The sequence below is a fragment of the Hypanus sabinus genome, chromosome 27, assembly GCF_030144855.1.
Source record: "Hypanus sabinus isolate sHypSab1 chromosome 27, sHypSab1.hap1, whole genome shotgun sequence".
NCBI classification, from domain to species: domain Eukaryota; kingdom Metazoa; phylum Chordata; class Chondrichthyes; order Myliobatiformes; family Dasyatidae; genus Hypanus; species Hypanus sabinus.
The window spans coordinates 1,346,318-1,371,056 of NC_082732.1; the positions used below are offsets into that span (position 1 = coordinate 1,346,318).

General features: G+C 42.1%; 1 long non-coding RNA gene across 2 annotated transcripts in view; it reads right to left on the bottom strand.

Annotated features, from left to right (window-relative positions):
• Window positions 1-24,739, bottom strand: part of LOC132381969 (uncharacterized) — a 48,813-nt gene that overhangs the window by 14,019 nt on the left and 10,055 nt on the right. For both annotated transcript variants that reach the window (XR_009508154.1, XR_009508153.1), the window contains exon 2: window positions 12,488-12,555. This is a non-coding gene — a long non-coding RNA (uncharacterized LOC132381969). The remainder of the gene's footprint in view (window positions 1-12,487; window positions 12,556-24,739) is intronic.

Consider the following 24,739-nt stretch of genomic DNA (forward strand, 5'->3'; position numbering starts at 1 on the left):
GGGCAAGTTGTTGACAAAGATCCTGAGAGACAGGGTCTGATTAGGGATAGTCAGCATGGCTTTGTCAAGGGCAGGTCATGCCTTACAAGCCTGACTGAATTATTTGAAGATGTAACAAAACGCCACTGAAGGTAGAGCAATGGATGTAGTGTATATGGATTTCTGTTTTTCATTCGATAAACTTTTCCATGTAAGGCTCATTCAGAAAGTAAGAAGGCATGGGATCCAAGGAGACCTTGCTCTGTGGACCCAGAATTGGTTTGCCTTCAGAAGGCAAAGGGTGTTTGTAGATGGTTCATATTCTGCATGGAGGTCGGTGACCAGTAGTGTTCAGCGGGGATCTGTTCTGCGACCCCTCCTCTTAGTGATTTTTATAAATGACCTGGATGAAGAAATGGAGGGATGGGTTAGTAAGTTTGCTGATGGCACAAAGGTTGGGGGGGGGGGTTGGTGTTGTGGATAGTCTGGAGGGTTGGCAGAGGTTACAGCAGGACATCAATGGGATGTAGAACTGGGCTGAGAAGTTCAACCCAGATAAGTGTGAAGCGGTTCATTTTCATAGGTCAAATTTGGAGACAGAATGTAGTATTAATGGTAAGACTCTTGGCAATGTGAGGGACCAGAGAGATCTTGGGGTACGTGTCCACAGGACATTGAAGGCTGCTGTGCAGCCTTGTTGAGAAGGTATATGGTGCATTGGCCTTCAACAACTGTGGGATTGAGTTCAAGAGCTGTGGGGTAATGTTACAGCTATATAAGACCTTAGTTAGATCCCACTTGGAGTTCTATGCATAGTTCTGGTCACCTCACTACAGGAAGGAGGAGAATACTATGGAAGGAGTGCAGAGGAGATTTCCAAGGATGTTGCCTGGATTGGGGAACATGCCTTATGAGAATAGGTTTAGTGAACTTGACCTTTTCTCCTTAGAGTGATGGAGGATGAGAGCTGGTCTGATAAAGCTGTGTAAGATGATGAGAGGCATTGATCATGTAGATAGCCTGAGGCTTTTTCCCAGGGCTGAAATGGCTAACAAGGGGGCATAGTTTTAAGGTGCTTGGATGTAGGTACACAGGGGATATCAGGGTTAAGACAACACAGAGTGGTTGGTGTGTGGAATGCACTGCTGGCAACAGTGGTGGAGCCAGATTCAATAGGGTCTTTTAAGAGACTCTTGGATAGGTACATGGAGCTTAGAGAAACAGAAGGCTATGTGGTAGGGTAATTCTAGGCAGTTTCTACAGTAGGTTACATGGTTGGCTCATTGTGGGCTGAAGGGCCTGTAATGTGCTGTAGATTTCTGTTCTATGAAATATTGAGCCCCATGGACTCTTCTTGAACTGCTAAATTCCACCAGCATTCTTTGATATGTTTGTATTCATTAACATAATGGTAAACTATAGTGTTTAAGATTCTTACTCTATCCCACAGTTTTTCATTTTCACTGTTCTGTAAGAGCGAGCTGTTCTGTTTTTAGCCTGTATGGGTTTGAGCTAAAGATAAGCGGCTATATTGTTCAACTTAGGAATGTTGTGTCAACCATTCAGGATGGTGAATTATAGAAACACAGAAAATTTACAGCACAATACAAGCCCTTCATCCCACAAAGCTGTGCCCAACATGTCCTTACCTTGGAAATTATCTAGGGTTACCCATAGCCCTCTAATTTTCTGAGCTCCATGTACCTTTCCAGGAATCTCTTGAAAGACCCTAGCATTTCCAACTCCACCACCATTGCTGGCAGCCCATTCTATGCACTCACCACCCTCTGCATAAAACAACTTACCCCAACATCTCCTCTGTTACTACTTCCAAGCACCTTAAAACTGTGCCCTCCTGTGCTAGCCACTTCAGCCCAGGGAAAAAGCCTCTGACTATCCACATGATCAATGCCTCTCATCATTTTATACACCTCTATCAGGTCACTTCTCATCCTCCATCGCTCCAAGGAGAAAAGGCCAAGGCCAAGTGAGGGGAAGGAATTGTCTGATGTGAAAGGTCAAATGAGTCCTTCAGCAGCTGATTTAACTTCTGAGCTCGTTTTGCCTATTACATCATAGGCTGATAAATGCAGAAGTATATCTGCAAAGAGCCAAAGTTATTGTAGGCTGCGGGTGTTCTCTGTGGTCAAGGCTACACCTGATGGGGAAGAAGAATATGAAGCCTGGGCTGAGCAGACATCTCAGTTACTGGATGAGTGGCAGTGCTCAGGTAATATGGAAAATACAGAGACTTGTAAAGCTTAAAGGACCCGGTAGCTGACATAGTGAGGTTCCTCAAGGCAGAAAATCCATTAGCAATATCATGTTCAGCACAGCATTGTGGGCCAAAGGGCCTGTATTGTGCTATATGTTTCTATGTTTAACGTCATCTAATTGTCTGCAAATTCTGGAAGGTGCTTTTGGCACTGCTAGAAGTGCAGCTGATCTTAGGTTGAAGTTTAGGGCACATAGTTCAAGAGGAAGAAGAGAAGTTATCTGCCTGCATTTTCAGGTTGAAGAAGCTGCTGCACTACTGGAGCCACAAAGGGGGCATTCAACTGTCTGAGAGAAATTGCTTGAGGATGGAGCAAGTTGTGAAGGGCATGCTGTCACACAACGTGATTGCTCTACATATTCGAAAAGACCTGCAAGGTGCGCCCTCCTCCATCTTTTACCGAGTTACTCAGAAGTTAGAGGAGGAAAATGCGATGGAGGAGCAGGAGGCCTCTGTCAGCAGGGCGAAGTCCTTGGTTGTACCCTCTGTTGCTAAAGCGACCCCTGACACCTCACAAGCAGGGGTTTTACAGGACATCATGAAAGATCTGAGGCTGAGGTAGTTTGGATGATAATGGTTGGTACTGCGACAAAGCTGATAGGAAGCCAGAGCCACTGGTGGGATGTACCAGCGTAAAGCCTGCTACTGAGTGGGGTCCCTTGGCCAGGGAAATAATCAGTATTTTCTATTACAACCATGGAGAAGATGGGCATTTCAAGCTGGAGTGTGAAGGACAAGAAAGTCTTTGAAAAGTAAATCAGCAGTTAACCAAACAGTGAAGAAAAGAGATTAAAAACTACGGAGGGACACAGTAAAGGAACGAGCTGGTGGTTCGGAGAGGATATGTTCCTATCAATGTATCAAGGGAAATACTAAAGTACAACACACTATTCCTGAAGGTTTAGTGGGATCAAGCTCTGATCAATCCATACGGATTGAAGGTGTTTATGCTGGAGCCATACTTGACATGGTTTCTCAAGCTACTTTGCTTTATAGACCCTCTTACAACCAGTATTTGATGTATTTACCATTGATGCCACTCAGTAACTTAAGATTTGGGGGCTTAGTACTGATGAGTACTCCTACGATGGTTACTTGTCATTGAAGCTGGAGTTTTCAGAAGCAGAAGTTGGAGTAACTGAGACTATTGACACAACAGTATTGGTTTACCCGGATCCGGTTACAAAGGGTGGAGACTCTTTCTTGTGAGAAGGTTTGCGGGAGCATGCAAGGAGAAGAATGGAGAGAACTTTTTGAAAACCTTGTCCATTCACCCTGTGTTCAGAGTTGCTTTTGAAGAGGTGCAAGTTCCTCCTAAGCAGGATGATGAGCAGAAACGGGGAGCGGTGTGGTACACCCTGTCTAATTCTGTCATGTTAGGTCCTGGAGGAGTAGCTAGAGAGACAGGAACCCCCAAATTTGCCAGAATGTCTGAGGAATGAAAAAAAAAGATAAACTGAGAGAATGTTGTGATACAAAGATGTCTTTTCTACTGACAAGTCTGATGGTTACTCCAAGAGTACTTGCCATGTTATTAGAACAACCGAGGACAACCCTTTCCAAGAGGGGTCTTGCCGGTTGGTACCAGCCGAGGCTGAAGATGTTCAGCCTGAGCAAGAGGACCTGAGCCACTTGTTATGAATGTGGAGCAACTCTGAGGGGCCAAAGGGTGCAAAGTCGCCCCCTCCTTTTTGAGAATCGCAAGATCACTATTATTTCGGGTCTGAGACCCAGGAAATGAGAGAGATATACATCATACCCAGGAAATGAGAGAGAGAGACACAGAATACACAACCAGGTGGAATATCTCCTGACATAAGCGGAACGGAACCACTGATTACTGCTGTTGTCTCTTGGAGAAGGAATTGTGTATTGAGTACTGTACTATTCATTGAAACCCCTCAGGGGACAACCAGAGTGGTCTGGTTGAGGGATTGCATCATCCCAACCTGATTGACATCTGAGACCCCGTGAGTGAGGATAAAAGAGGGTCTGGAGAGCACCCCTTAGACGCACCAGGAGAAACGCTAGAAATCCAGTGACAGCGTTTTATAGCGAAGTCGGTGAGAGCTCGTGTGTGTCCTCCCTTGCCTGGGTGGTGGGCTCATCACGAAAGAATGGTTTAGCTAAAGGAGAGGTCACACTTGAACGGCCACAACAACGAGACACTGACGGATCGAAATCATAAAGGAAGGTTGGCAAAACACTTAGTGGTAACTGTTCCCATTCTTCTATCTCTCTTTCTCTCTCCAACAATTGCATCACAGCGACAAACAAACGATGGCAGCCTGTATGAACTGAAATTAACTTTAGATTTCCATCAGACAATTCATTATCCTCCAGACAATGATAGAGCTTATTGATTATTATTATACCCGCACTTTTAGGTTTAGTATTGACGACATATTATCTGTATATTTGCATTGATATTATTTTTGTGTATTTTTACTAATAAGTACTGTTAAAAATAGTATCACCAGACTCCAACTTTATCTTTACTGGTAAGTAACCCAGTTACGGGGTTCGTAACACACTGGAAGACATGAGAGATAGATAGGGGAGGCACCCTCTAGTGGACAGGAAGGATACAAGGGATGGTTGAAGCTGAAGGTGGGATAAGGAGGTCTCAAAGGGTCAGGAAACTTACACATAGGCTGGCCTATGGCACACCAAAGGAACAGAGTATTCCATCTATCCCCCTAGTACGGGGGTTGGCAACCCGCGGCTCTGGAGCCACATGTGGCTCTTTTATGTCTGTGCTGCGGCTACCTGTTGCTTTGGGAAATAATTGGTCAGTATTTAATTAAAATGTATTTTATGTTAGTTTGTTAGTTTTTGAAATGTAATTCTAAATTTGAAGATTATGGTGATCTTGTACAATCTAAATAAGACATTGTGGCGACCCATTTCCTGACACATCCGAACCGGCTCACAATTAGCCAGCATTCAGGCTAAGGGAGATAGCCTACGGGGGTTTGTGAGTACGTGTCTTTTGCAGCATCCGCGCCCATGGGGGGCGGGTTGAGGGAGGCTGAAAAGCAAGGCTGTTTAGTTCGAAAAAAGCTATCTTTGACTGCAGTTTACTGACTGCGTGTAGCACACCGCTACAACGTGTTTTTATCGCTGGCTGTCCAGAGGGGAGGTGCTGAAACGCTTTGTCGCATGTCTGGAAGAAGTGAAAACTTTCCTGGGCAGCAAAGGGCTCAACTTTCCTGAGCTGGAACAGCCTGAGTGGCTGGAAAAGCTACACTTCATGGTAGACATGACAGCGCACCTGAACACGCTGAACACAGCTCTTCAGGGGTAAGGACGTACAGCCCTGCACATGTTGGAGGATGTTTTGGCATTTGAGCGCAAGTTGACAGTGCTTGCCAGAGATTTACAGAAAGGCACATTGTCTCACTTCCCCAATTTGAGAGAGTTCAAACAAGGTCACGACATGATAAATTCGGAGTATTTACATTCTGCAATCATCGCAATGCAAACATCGTTTGGGAAACGCTTCTGTGAGTTCAGAGAGAAAAAAAAACACATTATCCTTCCCAGTCACTCCCCTAAGCATCGATCCATCCCTACTGAATACGACTACATTGTCAGGTGTGAGTCAACCTGACCAAGTATGATAAATATTTTAATTGCCTATTATTTTACGTATATTCATATGTTTTCATTGTTCAGTGAAATACTCCTTTTTATTTTTCAGGTTGACAGCTGGCTGACGTTATTTTTGGTTTGCTGCTGGCGGCAAATTTAAGTTTGGCGTTTTTCATAAATACAAGAAGGACTCAAATACACGTTGAGTATTTAACTTAAAAGTAACCTTCAACCCAACGTCTTTTTTTCGGAGTTCAAAATGTTTTTGTTGCATGCAAAAATGTAATTTTGTTTTCTCTGCAGGAGTTCATCAATTTCATAAATGCAACACATTATAGTTTGTTTATACATAGCATAAAGGCAAAACAAAATGTTGTATGCAGTGTTATTTCATTTTAAATGTCAAAAGGGTTTTGCGGCTCCCAGTGTTTTCTTTTCTGTGGGAAACGGGTCCAAGTGGCTCTTTCAGTGGTAAAGGTTGCTGACCCCTGGATAGATATTGCATGTAGAGTACTCAGTGCCATGGAATACTCAGTTGCAAACTGAATTCAGGAACCTACCACATAACGTTTAGAGTGCAACAGCCAATAACTTGCTTTAGTTCAGTAAACGCTAATGTTCCACAGTGTAGAAAGGGTGATGTTACTGAATGTAACTTCTGGAGCATTGGTAGTACACTCATAAAATTGTTTGCAGATGACTCTTAATCATATGGTGAGTAAAATTATAAGCTTTACATCAAGTTAGCACTTAGTAGTTTTCAGCAAAATTGAACTGTACACTCCATTGAGCTCAATGCATTGCATTCTATTCAATGCATTTAGTGTTAAGGCTCTGTACATAACTACTTGGGATGATTTGGAACTGTATAGATATTGCATGTAGAGTACTCAGTGCAATGGAATAATCAAATGCAAGCTGAATTCAGGAACCTACCTCATAACGTTCAGCGTGCAACAGCCAATGACTTGCTTTCGTTCAGTGAACGCAACAGTTCCACTGTGTAATAAAGGTGATTCTACTGAAAGTAACTACACATACTTTGGGAGCACACTCATAAAATTGGGTGCAGACTACTCTAAATCATATGGTGAGTAAAATTATAAGGTTTACATCAAGTTAGCACTTAGTAGTTTTCAGCAACATTGAACTGTACACTCCATTGAGCTCAATGCATTACATTCTATTCAATGCATTTTGTAATAAGGCTCTGTACATAACTAATTGGGGAGATTTGGAACTGTATAGATATTGCATGTAGAGTACTGTGCCATGGAATACTCAGTTGCAAGCTGAATTCAAGAACCTACCTCATAACTTTTAGAGTGTAACAGCCAATGACTTGCTTTAGTTCAGTAAACGCTAATGTTCCACAGTGTAGACAGGGTGATGTTCCTGAATGTAGCTTCTGGAGCATTGGTAGTACACTCATAAAATTGGTTGCAGACACTCTACATCATATGGTGAGTAAAATTATAAGGTTTACATCAAGTTAGCACTTAGTAGTTTTCAGCAAAATTGAACTGTACACTCCATTGAGCTCAATGCATTACATTCTATTCAATGCATTTTGTGTTAAGGCTCTGTACATAACTACTTTGACTGATTTGGAACTGTATAGATATTGCATGTAGAGTACTCAGTGCTATGGAATACTAAAATGCAAGCTGAATTCAGGAACCTACCTCACAATGTTCAGCATGCAACAGCCAATGACTTGCCTTCCTGCAGCACTGTGTAATAAAGGTGATTGTACTGAAAGTAACTTCACAAACTTTGAGAGCACACTCATAAAATTGGTTGCAGACTACTCTACATCATATAGGAAGCAAAATAATAAGGTTTACATCAAGTTAGCACCTAGCAGTTTTCAGGAAAATTGAACTCTATGCTCCATTGAGCTGAAAGCATTACTTTCTATTCAATGCATTTTGTGTTAAACTGTGTACATAACTACTCGGGGTGATATGGATCTGTATGGATATTGCATGTAGAGTACTTAGTGCCATGGAATACTGAGTTGCAAGCTGAATTCAAGAACCTACCTCATAACGTTTACAGTGCAACAGCCAATGACTTGCTTTAGTTCAGTAAACGCTAATGTTCCACAGTGTAGAAAGGGTGATGTTACTGAATGTAACTTCTGGAGCATTGGTAGTACACTCCTAAAATTGTTTGCAGACTACTCTTAATCATATGGTGAGTAAAATTATAAGCTTTACATCGTTAGCACATAGTAGTTTTCAGCAAAATTTAACTGTACACTCCATTGAGCATTAGTATTACATTCTATTCAATCCATTTTGTGTTAAGGCTCTGTATATAAGTACTTGGGGTGATTTGGAACTGTATGGATATTGCATGAAGAGTACTCAGTGCTATGGAATACTCAAATACAAGCTGAATTCAGGACCCTACCTCATAACGTTCAGCGTTCAACAGCCAATGACTTTCTTCGTTCAGTAAACGCTATTGTTCCACTGTGTAATAAAGGTGATTCTACTGAAAGTGACTACACAAACTTTGGGAGCACACTCATAAAATTGGTTGCAGACTACTCTACATCATATAGGAAGCAAACTAATAAGGTTTACATCAAGTTAGCACCTAGCAGTTTTCAGGAAAATTGAACTCTATCTTCCATTGAGCTGAAAGCATTATTTCTATTCAATGCACTTTGTGTTAAACCTGTGTACATAACTACTCGGGGTGATTTGGAACTGTATAGATATTGCATGTAGAGTACTGTGCCATGGAATACTCAGTTGCAAGCTGAATTCAAGAACCTACCTCATAACGTTTAGAGTGCAACAGCCAATGACTTGCTTTAGTCAGTAAATGCTAATGTTCCACAGTGTAGAAAGGGTGATGTTCCTGAATGTAGCTTCTGGAGCATTGGTAGTATACTCATAAAATTGGTTGCAGACTACTCTACATCATATAGTGAGTAAAATTATAAGGTTTACATCAAGTTAGCACTTAGTAGTTTTCAGCAAAATTGAACTGTACACTCCATTGAGCTCAATGCATTACATTGTATTCAATGCATTTAGTGTTGTTTCTCTAAATAACTACTTGGGGTGATTTGGAGCTGTATAGATATTGCATGTAGAGTACTCAGTGCTATGGAATACTCAAATACAAGCTGACTTCCAGAACCTACCTCATAACGTTTAGCGTGCAACAGCCAATGACTTGCTTTCATTCAGTAAACGCTATAGTTCCACTGTGTAATAAAGGCGATTGTACTGAAAGTAACTTCACAAACTTTGAGAGCACCCTCATAAAATTGTTTGCAGACTACTCGTAATCATATGGTGAGTAAAATTATAAGGTTTACATCAAGTTAGCACTTAGTAGTTTTCAGCAAAATTGAACTGTACACTCCATTGAGCTCAATGCATTACATTCTATTCAATGCATTTTGTGTTAAGGCTCTGTACATAACTACTTCGACTGATTTGGAACTGTATAGATATTGCATGTAGAGTACTTAGTGCCATGGAATACTCAGTTGCAAGCTGAATTCAAGAACCTACCTCATAACGTTTAGAGTGCAACAGCCAATGACTTGCTTTAGTTCAGTAAACGCTAATGTTCCACAGTGTAGAAAGGATGATGTTACTGAATGTAACTTCTGGAGCATTGGTAGTACACTCATAAAATTGTTTGCAGACTACTCTTAATCATATGGTGAGTAAAATTATAAGCTTTACATCAAGTTAGCACTTAGTAGTTTTCAGCAAAATTGAACTGTACACTCCATTGAGCTCAATGCATTGCATTCTATTCAATGCATTTAGTGTCAAGGCTCTGTACATAACTACTTGGGGTGATTTGGAACTGTATAGATATTGCATGTAGAGTACTCAGTGCTATGGAATACTCAACTGCAAGCTGAATTCAGGAACCTACCTCATAACGTTCAGCGTGCAACAGCCAATGACTTGCTTTAGTTCAGTAAACGCTAATGTTCCACAGTGTAGAAAGGGTGATGTTACTGAATGTAACTTCTGGAGCATTGGTAGTACACTCATAAAATTGTTTGCAGATGACTCTTAATCATATGGTGAGAAAAATTATAAGCTTTACATCAAGTTAGCACATAGTAGTTTTCAGCAAAATTGAACTGTACACTCCATTGAGCTCAATGTATTACATTCTATTCAATCCATTTTGTGTTAAGGCTCTGTACATAAGTTCTTGGGGTGATTTGGAACTGTATGGATATTGCATGTAGAGTACTCAGTGCTATGGAATACTCAAATGCAAGCTGAATTCAGGAACCTACCTCATAACGTTCAGCGTTCAACAGCCAATGACTTGCTTCGTTCAGTAAACGCTATTGTTCCACTGTGTAATAAAGGTGATTCTACTGAAAGTGACTACACAAACTTTGGGAGCACACTCATAAAATTGGTTGCAGACTACTCTACATCATATAGGAAGCAAACTAATAAGGTTTACATCAAGTTAGCACCTAGCAGTTTTCAGGAAAATTGAACTCTATGCTCCATTGAGCTGAGTGCATTACATTCTATTCAATGCACATTGTGTTAAAGCTGTGTACATAACTACTCGGGGTGATTTGGAACTGTATAGATATTGCATGTAGAGTACTTAGTGCCATGGAATACTCAGTTGCAAGCTGAATTTGGTCCCGGCCACCTTTAACACTTGGATGTAGTTATCTAAGATGATAGTTCTGATCATAGAAAAATGTTGATCTTGATAGTCACATATAAATTCAGAAAAAGGGAGAAATGGAACTGCTAATGAAATGGATAAAGAATTTTCCTTCAGTTAACTTTATGTATTACGCTTCCTGGTGGATGGTCTGATGACATGTCCTAAATAGGGTGTATGCCAGAAAAAAAACTAGCCTAAGTTTATAACATATAACATATAACAATTACAGCATGGAAACAGGCCATCTCTGCCATTCTAGTCCGAGTTTATCATATTTAACTCTGAGAATTCCACCTTATTTTCAAACCATCACAAAACCTGAACTGTCATTAACAACTGCACAAGGACATGATTCCATTTTGGTCTATGTATTTGAGGAATGAAATCAGGAAGTCCAAATAATGAAACTTTCTCTAGCACCCACCATGAAAAAGTTACCACTGCATAGAACATAGAATAATACAGCATATTACAGGCCCTTCAACCCTCAATGTTGTGCCAACCCTCAAACCCTGCCTCCCATATAACCCCCCACCTTAAATTCTTGTCTAGTAGTCTCTTAAACTTCACTAGTGTATGTGCCTCCACCACTGACTCCATTCCATGCACCAACCACTCTCTGAGTGAAAAACCTTCCTCTAATATCCCCCTTGAACTTCCCTCCCCTTACCTTAAAGCCTTGTCCTCTTGTTCTGAGCAATGGTGCCCCGGGGAAGAGGCGCTGGCTGTCCACTCGGTCTATTCCTCTTAATAACTTGTACACCTCTATCATGTCTCCTCTCATCCTCCTTCTCTCCAAAGAGTAAAGCCCTAGCTCCCTTAATCTCTGATCATAATCCATACTCTCTAAACCAGGCAGCATCCTGGTAAATCTCCTCTGTACCCTTTCCAATGCTTCCACATCCTTCCTATAGTGAGGTGACTAGAACTGGACACAGTACTCCTAGTGTGGCCTATCTAGAGTTTTAAAGAGCGGCATCATTACATCGTGTCTCTTAAACTCTATCCCTCGACTTATGAAAGCTAACACCCCATAAGCTTTCTTAACTACCCTATTTACCTGTGAGGCAACTTTTAGGGATCTGTGGACATGTACCCCCAGATCCCTCTGCTCCTCCACACTACCAAGTATCCTGCCATTTACTTTGTACTCTGCCTTGGAGTTTGTCCTTCCAAAGTGTACCACCTCACACTTCTCCAGGTTGAACTCCATCTGTCACTTCTCAACCCAATTCTGCATCTTATCAATGTCTCTCTGTGATCTTCAACAATCCTCGACACTATCTACAACACCACCAACTTTTGTGTCATCTGCAAACTTGCCAACCCACCCTTCTACCCCCACATCCAGGTCGTTAATAAAAATCACGAAAAGTAGAGGTCCCAGAACAGATCCTTGTGGGACACCACTAGTCACAACCCTCCAATCTGAATGTACTCCCTCCACCACAACCCTCTGCTTTCTGCAGGCAAGCCAATTCTGAATCCACCTGACCAAACTTCCCTGGATCCCATGCCTTCTGACTTTCTGAATAAGCCTACCATGTGGAACCTTGTCACATGGTTTAGCAGGCAAATTAAATGACTTTCCTTATCATTTGGTGTGTTCTCAATCTTGGAACTATTAAAATTAATGCAATTTGTTGTATTGTCTTTAAAATAAATAACAATAAACCTACCTAAAACCAAATGTAATTAATAACATTAAATAGAACCATGATCATTCCAAATCCAGCCTCTCAATTGTTATTCAACACAATGGATCTCAGACGTTGCACCAATTTTAATAGAAGGTGATTTCCCCGACATCAGCAGTTCCTCTCTCCTTGTGGATGCTGTTTGTTTGTTGAGTTCCTCCAACAAATTGTTACTGTATGCATTAAAATCAATACCTGCAGTTTCTGTATCACGAAATTTCTGTTCAGTGAGCAAAAGGCTCTGTTACTGTACCTCTACTCCTCTACTCCTCCTCCCACAGCTGTTGATGTTGGCCTTCTCTGCATAGCATCCAAGAAGCTCTATGGGATAAGTAATTCACATTAATTTTAAGTAGTTGCAAGTTATTTCAAACTTCAAAAGAAATATTTTTAGCAATAATGATATTGAAGTTTAAATGCATTTCCAGTAGCTGTCGTTTCAGAGATAAGATACTGTCAAATACACTTAATTTATTTATTGTGCAAAGAATAAGGACTGGGAGATAATGGGTTTTTACTCATTCTTCATTGTATTATCAGCTCAATCTTCTTTTATCTTTTATCTTCTGTTTGAATAATAACTCAGATCAGCAAATGGCATTACAGTCTTTTACACTACACAATGCAAGGGAGGGTGCAAGATGCAATTTTCTGAAAAAGTAATGTTTCATGTAAAGGTGGCTTTAAGAATTGTGTGTACCATGTGGAACAATTTCTGATGCTTCATTGTATCAGACGCTGCATTCAATAACACAGCACCAATGGATCATTGTGAAAGCAATAATTTATTTTGGGGAATGTAATGATACCTGAAGACAGGTAATGATAATTCTGATCATTGCAAATTCTCAGAATGTCTTCTCATGGGAATTAGGACATTACTCTCACAGCCATCTATTTCCCTGCAATTTACAGGCTGACAGATTCAAACTTCTTTGGTTAAATGTGTTCAGTGAGTTGTATTCCACAGCCTCCATGCTGACGTAAGGCTGATGCCCTGCTCAAGTTCTGATGGAGCCCTGATGAACAGTCTCAGCCCTAATCATTCTCTGTTTATTTCCCTCCGTAGATACTTCCTGACCTGATGAGCTCCTCCAGCATTTTGCGTGTGCTGCTCAAGATTCTCAGCATCTGAAGAATCTCTTGTGACTTGTCTGGGAACTTACATCAAAGCCTAATCTTCCATGCATGTGATCTTCCATCCCTGGGAAAGGTTTCACTGTAAATGTAATGTTTTTTACTGTGGAAGCCCTGCTAATGTAATGGTTTCTCTGCAGCATCAATGTTTTGGGTTATGGCTGGAGATAACGGGGGCTTTGGAATGTGTGCCCTTCCATGAAGAGAGTGTTTTTTTTTTGTGTGCCTCTGACTGAGGTGATCTGGGTCTTTGGTTCAGTGGAAGATGTAGAGAGAAGATGTCAGAAAGGAGAGGTCGTAGACTCCAGAAAGAATTGGTCTTGGAGTGGGGCTGGGAGTTGACAAAGTCTAGGGGAATTGATGGAGGACCAGCAGAAGGAAAGCCATGAGCTTCAACTTGTGCACCATTTGATTATTTCATTAAAAAGGGCCCTGTTCTTTTGTTTTACTTTACTAACCCTTTAGTCAAATTAAGAATTATAAAACAAAATCATTTAATTGCATATGGTTTACTGTCTGTTACTTTGTGGTACTGATTTGTAACAGGGTAACACATCACGCAGCATCCACACAAATGGGAGGTTTTGCATCTCAATCTCATATGCTTGGTGGGGTGAGACCGTCTTCCCTAGACTTAAACAGCTGACAGAACCTGAGGTTTACAATTGTGGGGGGTATCGTTCCGGATTGATTTTGTTGGATGCTGTGTGATTGCCCTGAGCACTGAACCAGTGGGTTGTCTATGCTAAACTATTGTCCAGTAAAGCAATTATGATACATGGATATGGTGGCTGCCAGGGTTGAGTGATGGTATGCATCCACAGCATTATTGGTTGCGAATGCATGCGTGTTGAGTGGGGTAGGTATTTGTATTCCTTATGAATTGGTAACACATCACACAGCATCCACACAAACAGGAGGTTTAGCACCTCAGTCTCATACATTTGGTGGGGCCAGGGACTGTCTTCCTTAGACTTACGTAGCTGACAGAACCTCAGGGTTACACAGGTAATGCCTACACACATATTCTTCAATCTTGAGTCATTGAGTTATCATGGAAACAGGGCCCTGAGCCTAACTCATCTCTGCTAACCCATATCCCTACTGGCCCCATTGCCTGCATTTGGAAATATGCACTTCTACATATGTATCTGTCCAAATGTTGTAATTGTACCCGCCTTTACCACCTCCCCTGGCAAGTTGTTTCATATACAGATTACACTTGAATGGGAAAAGTTTTCCTTCAGTTCTCTTTTAAATCCTCCCTCTCTCACCTTAAACCTGTACCCTTTGGTTTTAGATTCGCTTAAAACTAGAGGGTGTAGAACTTTTTGGATAGAGATTAATCCTCCAACATATCTACGAATCTCAAAATGTTATATCCCTCTGTAAGGTCATCCCTCAGCTTGCTTTGCTCCAGGGAAAACAGTCCTAGTCTCTCCTTATCTCAAGCCCTCCAGTCCCAGTAACATCCTTGTCCGAATCTACAACCTCAATATTACTTCAAGCGTTTGTAACTTGTCCAACAAACAATTGTGGCATTAATTTATTCAGGACACACATTTGCTTCTTCCTTTGTGTAAACAAAGCCGGGCCAGGCGGTGCCCAGTGTTGTCAGGTGACATCAGTTCCTCTTCATGATCAACCAGTACACAGCGTACACTTTAGGCCAATTGCTGTTACTAGTGGGAACACCTTGCTCACTAACACAGCAACCCATTTAATTTTCCAATCATAAAACTCACCCAGGTGAGACAACACCAAAGGAACAAGTGAGCAATCAATGAGTTGTGAAATGGCCTGGTGCTTTCAGTAAAGTTCTTTCTCCACATGAAAGTTATCCTCAAAAGAAAATAAAAGAACAACTCACCATTTATAGAACATTTTGCACAATCCCTGGCAGTTCAAATTATCTTCCAGCCAGTAAACTAATGTTTCTGTGTAGGTTGTATGGCAGCCAACATTTTGACAGGAAGTTCTCACAGAGAGAATTGTGAGTGTTTCCAAAGAACTTGTTCAACTGAGTTGACATAGGGATAACTTTTGGTCTTAGACATGAGGGACTGTTCACTACTGGATCTACAGGTTATCATTCCACATGCAAGCTGTAAGTATCTGTCATGGTTTTTTAACACCCAGCTGCTTGCCTTGCCATTAACAAGAGTCCTGTGGACAGGTTTGGAATGGGTGAGAATTTACTTGGAAAATGAAGAAGGTCTGACCACGTCAGCTTTACAGATTATCTGACCCCAAATCAACATGACTATCTTCAGATGGTCATTAGCACCAGTCAAAGCATTGAGTTGGGACATTATGCTGCAGTCATATACATTTTTGGTGAGGCCACAGTTGAGCATTGTGTACCATTGTGGTGACCTTGTAATAAGAGAGGAGTGGCTAAACTGAAAAGAATGGCAAAAAGATTTGCAAGACCGTTGCCAGTGCTAGAGGGCCTGAGCTATAGGGAGAGGTTGGCCAACTAGATTGGAGTGTAGAAAAATGAGGGGCGATCTTACAGAACTTTATAAAATCATGGGGGCATGGGGGGCATAGCTAAGGTGGATATTTCTGGAATCCATGGGGCATAGAATTAAGGTGAGAGGGAAAAGATTTAAAAGGGACCTGGAAAGTTAACACACAGAGGGTGAATGCGTGAAGCAAACTGCCGGAGGAAGTGACCAAGACAGGTACCATAATATTTAAGAAGCACTTGGATAGGTACATGGAGGGGTGAGCATAGAGGGATATGGGCCAAAACACAAGCAATAGGATGGGAAAGTGGTTGGGATGGATGTGTGGGGCCGAAGGACCTGTATTAATGCTGTATTTCCTCATGATTCTATAACTCTATGGCAAATACAAGGGGCCCAAGCTCTGCTTAAGGTGGTTACAGTAAACATTTTACAGACTGTGTAGCCTCCCGGTAAGCCTTCCGTCTTGGGGGAGCAGCCGTCGGCCCTGCCAAACTGGGCCATCAGCTTGTGTAGATGCTGTGTAGATCCCCACCCTGCCAAATAACAGACAGTGCACCATTTGCAATTAAATGATTACACTTTATAGATCTTACTGGAACCATGTACTTAATAGAGATACAATATAAAAGGAAAAGTGAAAGGTGCCAAACTTATCAAAATCCAACCACTTTGTGCACAACCCGTTGGAACTCAGTTAACGAAGTCTTCTTGCCACCATTCAATCCCCTCTGATCTCCTTGACCCACCGCCTGGGACCAACAACGGTGGTCAACGAACACAATACAAATACTTTATTGTCACCAAACAATTGATACTAGAGCATACAATCATCCCAGTGATATTTGTTTCTGCGCTTCGCACTCCCTGAAGTACAAATCAAAGTAAATATAATAAAAAATTAAATTATAAATCATAATTAAAAAATAGAAAAGGGAAAGTACGGTGGTGCAAGTCAGGTCCAGATATTTGGAAGGTACGGCCCAGATCTGGGTTAGGATCTGTTCAGCAGTCTTATCACAGTTGGAAAGAAGCTGTTCCCAAATCTGGCCGTACGTATCTTCATGCTCCTGAACCTTCTCCCGGAGGGAAGTGGGACAAAAAGTGTGTTGGCTGGGTGGGACTTATCCTTGATTATCCTGGCAACACTGCTCTGACAGCGTGCGGTGTAAGGTGAGTCCAAGGATGGAAGATTGGTTTGTGTGATGTGCTGGGCTAAGTTCACGATCTTCTGCAGCTTCTTCCGGTCTTGGACAGGACAACTTCCATACCAGGTTGTGATGCACCCTAAAAGAATGCTTTCTACACTGCACCTATAAAAATTAGTGAGGGTTTTAGGGGACAGGCCAAATTTCTTCAGCTTTCTCAGGAAGTAAAGGCGCTGGTGGCCCTTCTTGGCAGTGGACTCTGCTTGGTTAGACCAAGTCAGGTCATTTGTGATATTCACCCCAAGGAACTTAAAGCTTTTGACATGTTCCACCTGCACACCACCGATGTAGGTGGGGTCATGCGGTCCACTACTCCTGAAGTTGACAACCAATTCCTTTGTCTTGCTGACATTGAGGGATAGGTTATTGCCTTTGCACCATGCCACGAGGTTCTTAATTTCCTCTCTGTACGCAGACTCATCATTACCCAAGATGCAGCCTACAATTCTGGTGTCATCAGCAAACTTATATATTGAGTTCAATGTAAACTTGGCTACACAATCATGGGTGTACAGTGAGTACAGCAGGGGGCTGAGTACACAGCCTTGTGGGGCTCCACATGAATCTGTCCTTGTCTCCTCTCCTTGCCGAAGACCCTGGACCTTGAACCCTTGCTCGAGGTCCTTTCCATCGCCCAGCTTACAACATCGTGTCTTCTCTCTCCAACCCCCTCGCGCCTTCTCCTCAAATTTCTGCACAACACTCGCTTACAGACCCACAAGAAAGAATAACAGCTATCCCAATTGGTTAACAAATGAATACAATTCTCATTATCAGTAATTATAACCCAAGCAAGCTGCAAGAGAAAGTACTCTCTCACCAGTTAACATAACAAAGAAGCATTTTTACTTTTAACATAACAAAGAAGCCATTTTAGTAGCAGTAACATAAAAGAAGAAACCCCCCCACCAAATTTAATCATGTCCTCATGACTTCTAAATAACTTGCCAACCCTTCCTGCAGACTCAAAAACCTAATCCAGGTACAAACAGTGACATTGCTTCCCAAACAGTAGTCCTCACACCCTGTTCCTCAGGTGCTACATAGGCCAACCAATCTGGGAGTTTCCTAACCCTCCGAGACCTCCATACCCCCTCACCCAAACCCTTCAGGTTTGGATACAACTGGGGATACCTCGGGCCTGCTTGCCAACTCCTCTCCCAATCTCTCACTCATGCCCCCACTGCAACTTGGAGCCCTCTGTCCCATGTCCAGGGCCCCGCTTCTTTTCCTTCAGGGTCCTGCAGTAACCCAAGCTGACCACAGCTATCCCCCTCCACTACACCTGACTCAGTGGGAGAAGGGCCAAAGGTCTCTTCCTCAATCAAGGGGAAGTTAGCAAAAGGCAGCATGTACCACACATCCAGCAGATCATCCTTCGAATCCGTATTCTTCCTCATTTCCTCGATCGGTACCTACTGTTTGATGTTCTCCAAATGGAAGCACTTGGCCTGGACTGTTCCTGCAGCCTCCTGCAATTGAGACATCAGCTTCTCCTCTGACTCCTCCAACTCTCGCCACAGTCTCAGCAGTTCTGACTCACGCTTTATGTTCATCTCCATCTGGGACACAGTTACTCCACCAGCTTCTTGCACCCTGACCTGAAAAGCAGCCGTTAAAGATTGGTCAGCCTCCAGTTTAGTGTTTACTAAACTTATCTCCAGCTTTTCCTTTTTAATGACTTCTTCCAGGTCAACTTTCAGGTTTTCCACTTCATTAATTCTTTGTCACCCGGGCTCCGGCACTCGCCTCGCATCATAGTCCCCCAAGGTGAATCCAAACCATAGACAATCATCCACATACGCCAAAACTCCAAACACCCCCACATCTCCCATGGTCTTCTCCATGCCCCTCGGGAAGGTTGCAAGGGCTCTGGATATGCCCTGTGGCATCTTTTCGGACCGGAAGAATTCTAGGGGACCTATAACGGCCGTCTTCTCCTTGTCGGCCTCAGTCGTCGGGATCTGGCAACATTCAATCCTCAGATCCAGCACCTTAAACCACTTCGCACCACTCAGACAGGCCACCGCCTCTTCAGCCCTCAGGGCCATATTCTGGTCAATGACAGTGCGCTTGTTCAGAGTCCTATAATCCAAACACACGCTGCCTACGTCTTCCACGGCTGCAGGGGCTAGTCGCCGCAATCTCTCTCTTACCGAGGTGTCTTCAGAGGTCAACTCCCTTCCCTCGTGGTATTTCAGAGTGTCCACTAAGAAGGCCTCACCCTCAGATACTTCCCCCAGGTCGTACCACCACCGGTTCTCATTTGAATTCGGTACCAGCCCAATGTTGCTACACACGTCCACACAAGCAGCTCGAAACACTGGGTGCACAGAAAAGCCTCCAAACAGCTCTCACCCACCTCCTCCGGGCAAGACTGGCGCTTCCTCACCAGTTGGTCCCCGACAGAATTGAAATGCTGCCTATCTCAACAGTGTCCAGACACATCGGTCTTCTTGCCGCCATTCGATCCCCTCTGACCTCCTCGACCCGCCACCTGGGATCAACAATCAGATGCTCCACACAGATCTGTCCTTGTCTCCTCTCCTTGCCGAAGACCCTGGGCCTCGGACCTCAGCTCGGGGTCCTTTCTGTTGCCCAGCTTACAACATCGCGTCTTCTCTTTCAAACCCCCTCGCACCTTCTCCTCAAAAGCCCGTGCAGCACTAGTTTACAGACCCACAAGAAAGAATAACAGCTATCCCAATTGGTTAACAAATGATTTGTTTTATGCTTTTTACTTCATCCTTTAGAAGTCTAAGTGGACACGTTGCCACACTTGGGAATATCTTTGGAGTGATGATCTTGCTCTATTATACAGGGAAACATAAAGGAGCTTAAGTTCAATCATAATTATAATTACTCATTACCAGTAATTATAACCCAAACAATTATAAGTCTGGCTTTTGTTGGCCACTGTCAGTTAGCCGTCCTCTTGCCTAGGAATAATGATGCTATGAATTTAAGACTCTCCACAGAGATTAGGGTCCAACCCCAGGTCCAGTAATGAATGGGAGCTACGCTGACAGATGATCTTTTATATGGGAGGTAAACTGGAGATACATCTACCCTTTCAGACAGGGAGGAAGCAGGGCAGTTTACTCTAGTGCACTTTACTATTTATGGGAGTTCACTGTGTGAAATTTGGTTCCCACTGTCCAAAAGGTACTAGAGTGGCTTACAAGGATTTTATGATTTGTTTTATGCTTTTAACTTTATCCTTTAGAAGTCTAAGTGGACACGTTGCCATATTTGGGAATATCTTTGGAGTGATGATCTTGCTCTATTATACAGGGAAACATAAAGGAGCTTAAGTTCAATCGATTACCTTCACAACTAGGTTTCATCCTGAGTCTGAGGTCACCAAGAGGCTTATCACCCGATCTTTTCTAGATCACACACTTACCTGATCAGTATTCCAACAGTGAAACTTCCTTGTAGGTAAGCCTGAATTCAAAAATGCAAGACCTTTCACTCATGAGTGATGTCACAGAGAAAAGTCCAGAGAATTCCTGCTTTCCAAAAGACAGAAAAGCACAGAGCTGACTAAGCTACACATTCACCTTTTCTATCTGACAAAATCGCCAAGTCATTTTAATGTTTTTGGATGTCCCAAATATTCAGAACATTCGAGACTTGTTCAAAAATGTGAAGAAGCGGAGCATTAAGTTCATGCTGCCAGTTATCTTTTAAATCCATGAGGACAATGTTTGCTAACTAACTTTCCATTACAAAATTCTTCTGAAAGTTCATATGGAGGACATCTTCCACATTGTCTACATCTGTTTGCATTGAATTACTGAGTGCAGCACTACCGAAATTGGCCTTCAACCCAACATGGTGAATGTTATATCTGAATGCACCAAATATTTAGAATATGGTAGATGAACTTGTAGCACAGTTAGAAATTGACATGTATGATATTGTGAACATCACTGAATCACGGCTGAAAGAAGATTATGGCCAGGAACTTAAAATCCAAAGATACACATTTTATTGAATGGTTAGATGGGTAGGCAGAGGAGGTGGGATGGTTCTGTTGGTAAAAAATGAAATCAAATCATTAGAAAAAGGTAGGATTGGAAGGTGTAGAATTGTTGTGGGAAGAGCTACAGGCCTCCAAACATGAGGCAAAGATGCAGTCTACCAATTACAATGGGAGATAGAAAATGCATGTCAAAAGGGCAACGTTACAATAGTCATAAAGGAATTTCAATATTCAGGGTAGATTGGGAAAATCAATTGCAAGGGGGGGATTTGTAGAGTGCCTACGAGATTGCTTTTTCATGGTGAAACCCACTGGGGGATAAACTACTCTGGATTGGGTGTTGTGCAATAAACCAAGACTGGTTAGAGAGCTTAAGGTAAAGGAACAGTGATCATTATATCATCCTGCAATTTGAGAAGAAGCTAAAGTCAGATGTATTAGTAATACAGTGGAGTGAAAGGAATTACCAAGGCATAAGAGAGTAGCAGGCCAAAATTGATTGGAAGGGAACACTAGCTGGGATGATGGCAGAGCAACAATGGCTGGAGTTTCTGTGAGCCATTCAGGAGGCACAGGATAGATATATCCCAACGAAGATGATTTATCTTAAAGGCAAGATACTTGGCTATGGCTAACAAGAGAAATCAAAGCCAACATAAAAGCCAATGAGAGAGCATTTTATAAACCTCTATAACCCAGGTGTCTAATGCTTTTTTTTAATATTGTAAACCCCTACCATTAACCGAGGGGTCTGTGGACCCCAGGTTGGGAACCCCTGTTCTATAAGGTCTCAACCCAGTCTCCGATGCTCCAGTGAAACAACCCCAACCTATCTAATCTCTCCCTACAACTATGGTCCTCCATTCCAGGTGAATCCCTTCTGTTCCTACCACATATTTTCTGTAGTTTGGTCACCAGAACTGTACAATTTTCCAAATGTCAACCACCTAATGTTTTGTACAACTACAAAATAACATCCCAGCTGCTACAGAGTCATAGAACACTGCAACACAAAACAGGCCCTTTGACCCATCTAGTCCATACTGAACAATTAATCTGCCAAGTCCCATTGACATGCACCTGGGCCTTTCATGCCTCTCCCATCCATGTATCTATCCAAACTTGTCTTAAATGTTGAAATTGAACCCACATCCACCACTTCTACTAGCAGCTAATTCTACACTCTCAGCTCCCTCTGGGTGAAGAAATTCCCCTTCATGTTTCCCTAAAACATTTCACTTTTCACTCTTAATCCACAAACTAGAGTTCTAGTCTCACTCAACCTCGGTGCAAAAAGCCTGCTTGCATTTACCCTGTCCATACTCCTTATAATTTTGTATAACTCTATCAAATCTCTCCTCATTCTTCTACATTCCAGGGAATAAAATCCAAACCTATTCAACTTTCCCCTGTAACTCAGGATCTCAAGTAAATTTTCTCTGCACTTTTTCAATCTCAGTGACATCATTCCTGTAGTTAGAGGACCAAAACTGCACACAATACTCAAAATTAGGCCTTACCAAAGTGTTATAGAACTTAAATATAACATCCTAACTTTTGTACTCAGTGCTTTGATTTATGAAGGCCAATGTGCCAAAAGCTTACTTTATGGCCCTATCTAACTATGATGCCACTTTCAAGGAATTATGAATTTTATTCCCTCTGTTCTACCACACTCCTCACTACTCTGGTTTGTATTCCTGAAGTGCAACACCTAATACTTTTCTGTATTAAATTCCTGGTTTATCCTTTTAGCCTTTGTTACCTGTATGGACTGATTCAGGAATCTTTCCTGCACACTTTTGGTGTATCTATTTCATCCAGCCCTATGAGCTATGTGAGCTCCAGTTAATATGAGGAATGTTAAAATCACCATCTATCACAACCCTAATGCAAGGCGACCTGATAGAGGTGTATAAGATGATGAGAGACATTGATTATGTGGATAACCTGAGGCTTTTTCCCAGGGCTGAAATAGCTAACATGAGGATGCATAGTCTTAAGATGCTTGGAAGTAGGTTAAAGGGGAATGTCAGAGAGAGAGTGGTGGGTGCATGGAATGCACTGCTGGTGATGGTGGATACAATAGGGCCATTTAAGTGACTGTTAAACGGGTACATGGAGCTTAGAAAAATAGACAGCTATGTGGTAGGGTAATTCTAGGAAGTTTCTGGAGTAGGTTACATTGTCGTCACAACATTATGAGCCGAAGGGCCAGTAATGTGATATAGATTTTTATGTTTCATGTTCTATTTACTAGTCAAACCACTTACTTTCTCATCAGTTATTTATATGTGTTCCAGCATGGGCCCCTGGAGTGTATCCCTTGTTATAAACCTCTCATCAGAAAAGGACTAATCTATCTCTACTGTCGACCTTGCAAAAAAAAAAACACAGTTTTGGATCCCTTGTACTTTCGTCTTCTAGACCAGTCTACCATTGGAGACCTTGTCAAGAGCTTTAGTGAAACTGCATCTGCCACTCCACTTTCATCACCTTCTTAGATACCTCATCAACAAGCTCTATCAGAATTGTGAAACATATCTTTGCTATGCAAATTCTGACTCCTCCTAATAAGTCCCTGCCTTTGCAAAGTGAACATAAATACTGTCCTCAGAATCTGCTCCAATAATCTCCCTATCACTGACTCATCACTGCAACCCTTTCTGAAAAGAGACGGCCAATAACCATCCTCCACTTTTCTTATACTTGACCCTTCAGCATACCCCCACTCCTGCTTTCCTTATCACCTTGGCTGCATTGTTAGATTACCCTTCTGGTCACTGAGAGGACCTGTTAATTCATTCACAACCTTCTCGCTTCTAAAACATAAAAGGTTTTAGCATTCTCTTTCATTCTATTTGCCAAGGTAATTTCACTGCACCTTTTTTAAATTACAAGTATTTTCCTGTATCCCCTATAAATTTCAAAGGACTTATTCAATGCCAATTTCTTTCATCTGATGTACATTTCTTTCTTTTTCCTTATGCAGCCTTCAATATCCTCCCTTCACTTTGGTTCCCTAAATTTTCATCAGTGCCTTTCATTTTTACAGGAACATGCTGACTCTGAACTCTCACTGTCTTACTTCTAAACTCTCCCAATTATTAGCTGTTTCTTTCCCCCACAACCACTCCCAGTACATCTCCATCAGATTCTGGGAAGATCTGGAATATAACATCCCTCAGTCTATGGCCCTATCTTGAGGACCAACTTTACCTTTTTCCATGGCTTCTTTGTTTAGTGAACGATGGTAATCATTCCCAAGGGTTCATCCACAGACTTCAACACACTTGTTCCTGTGATTAGGTCAGATAAGCCAACTGTCCTGTAGGACTCTCTACATACTGCTTCAGAAAACATTCCTGAATGCATTTCATGACTTCCTCCCAATTAAAGCTCCTTGAACTGAGGCATTCCTGGGCATCATCAGGAACATTAAAATTTCCTATGATAGGAAAAATACTTTTTATCATCTACCCTTGGTCTGCCTCTTTTAATTTCATATGTCTCAGTCAGATGACCTCTCAGCCTCTTTCAATCCAGAGTAAATAAAGCTAGATTATCCAGCCTCAATCCATAAATAAAATCCTCCAATCCAGACAATATTTTGTTGAATCTCCTCTGCACTCTCACCACCACAATATTCTTACCTGGTGATGATCAAAACTGGGCACAGTGCTCCAAGTGCATCTAGCTAA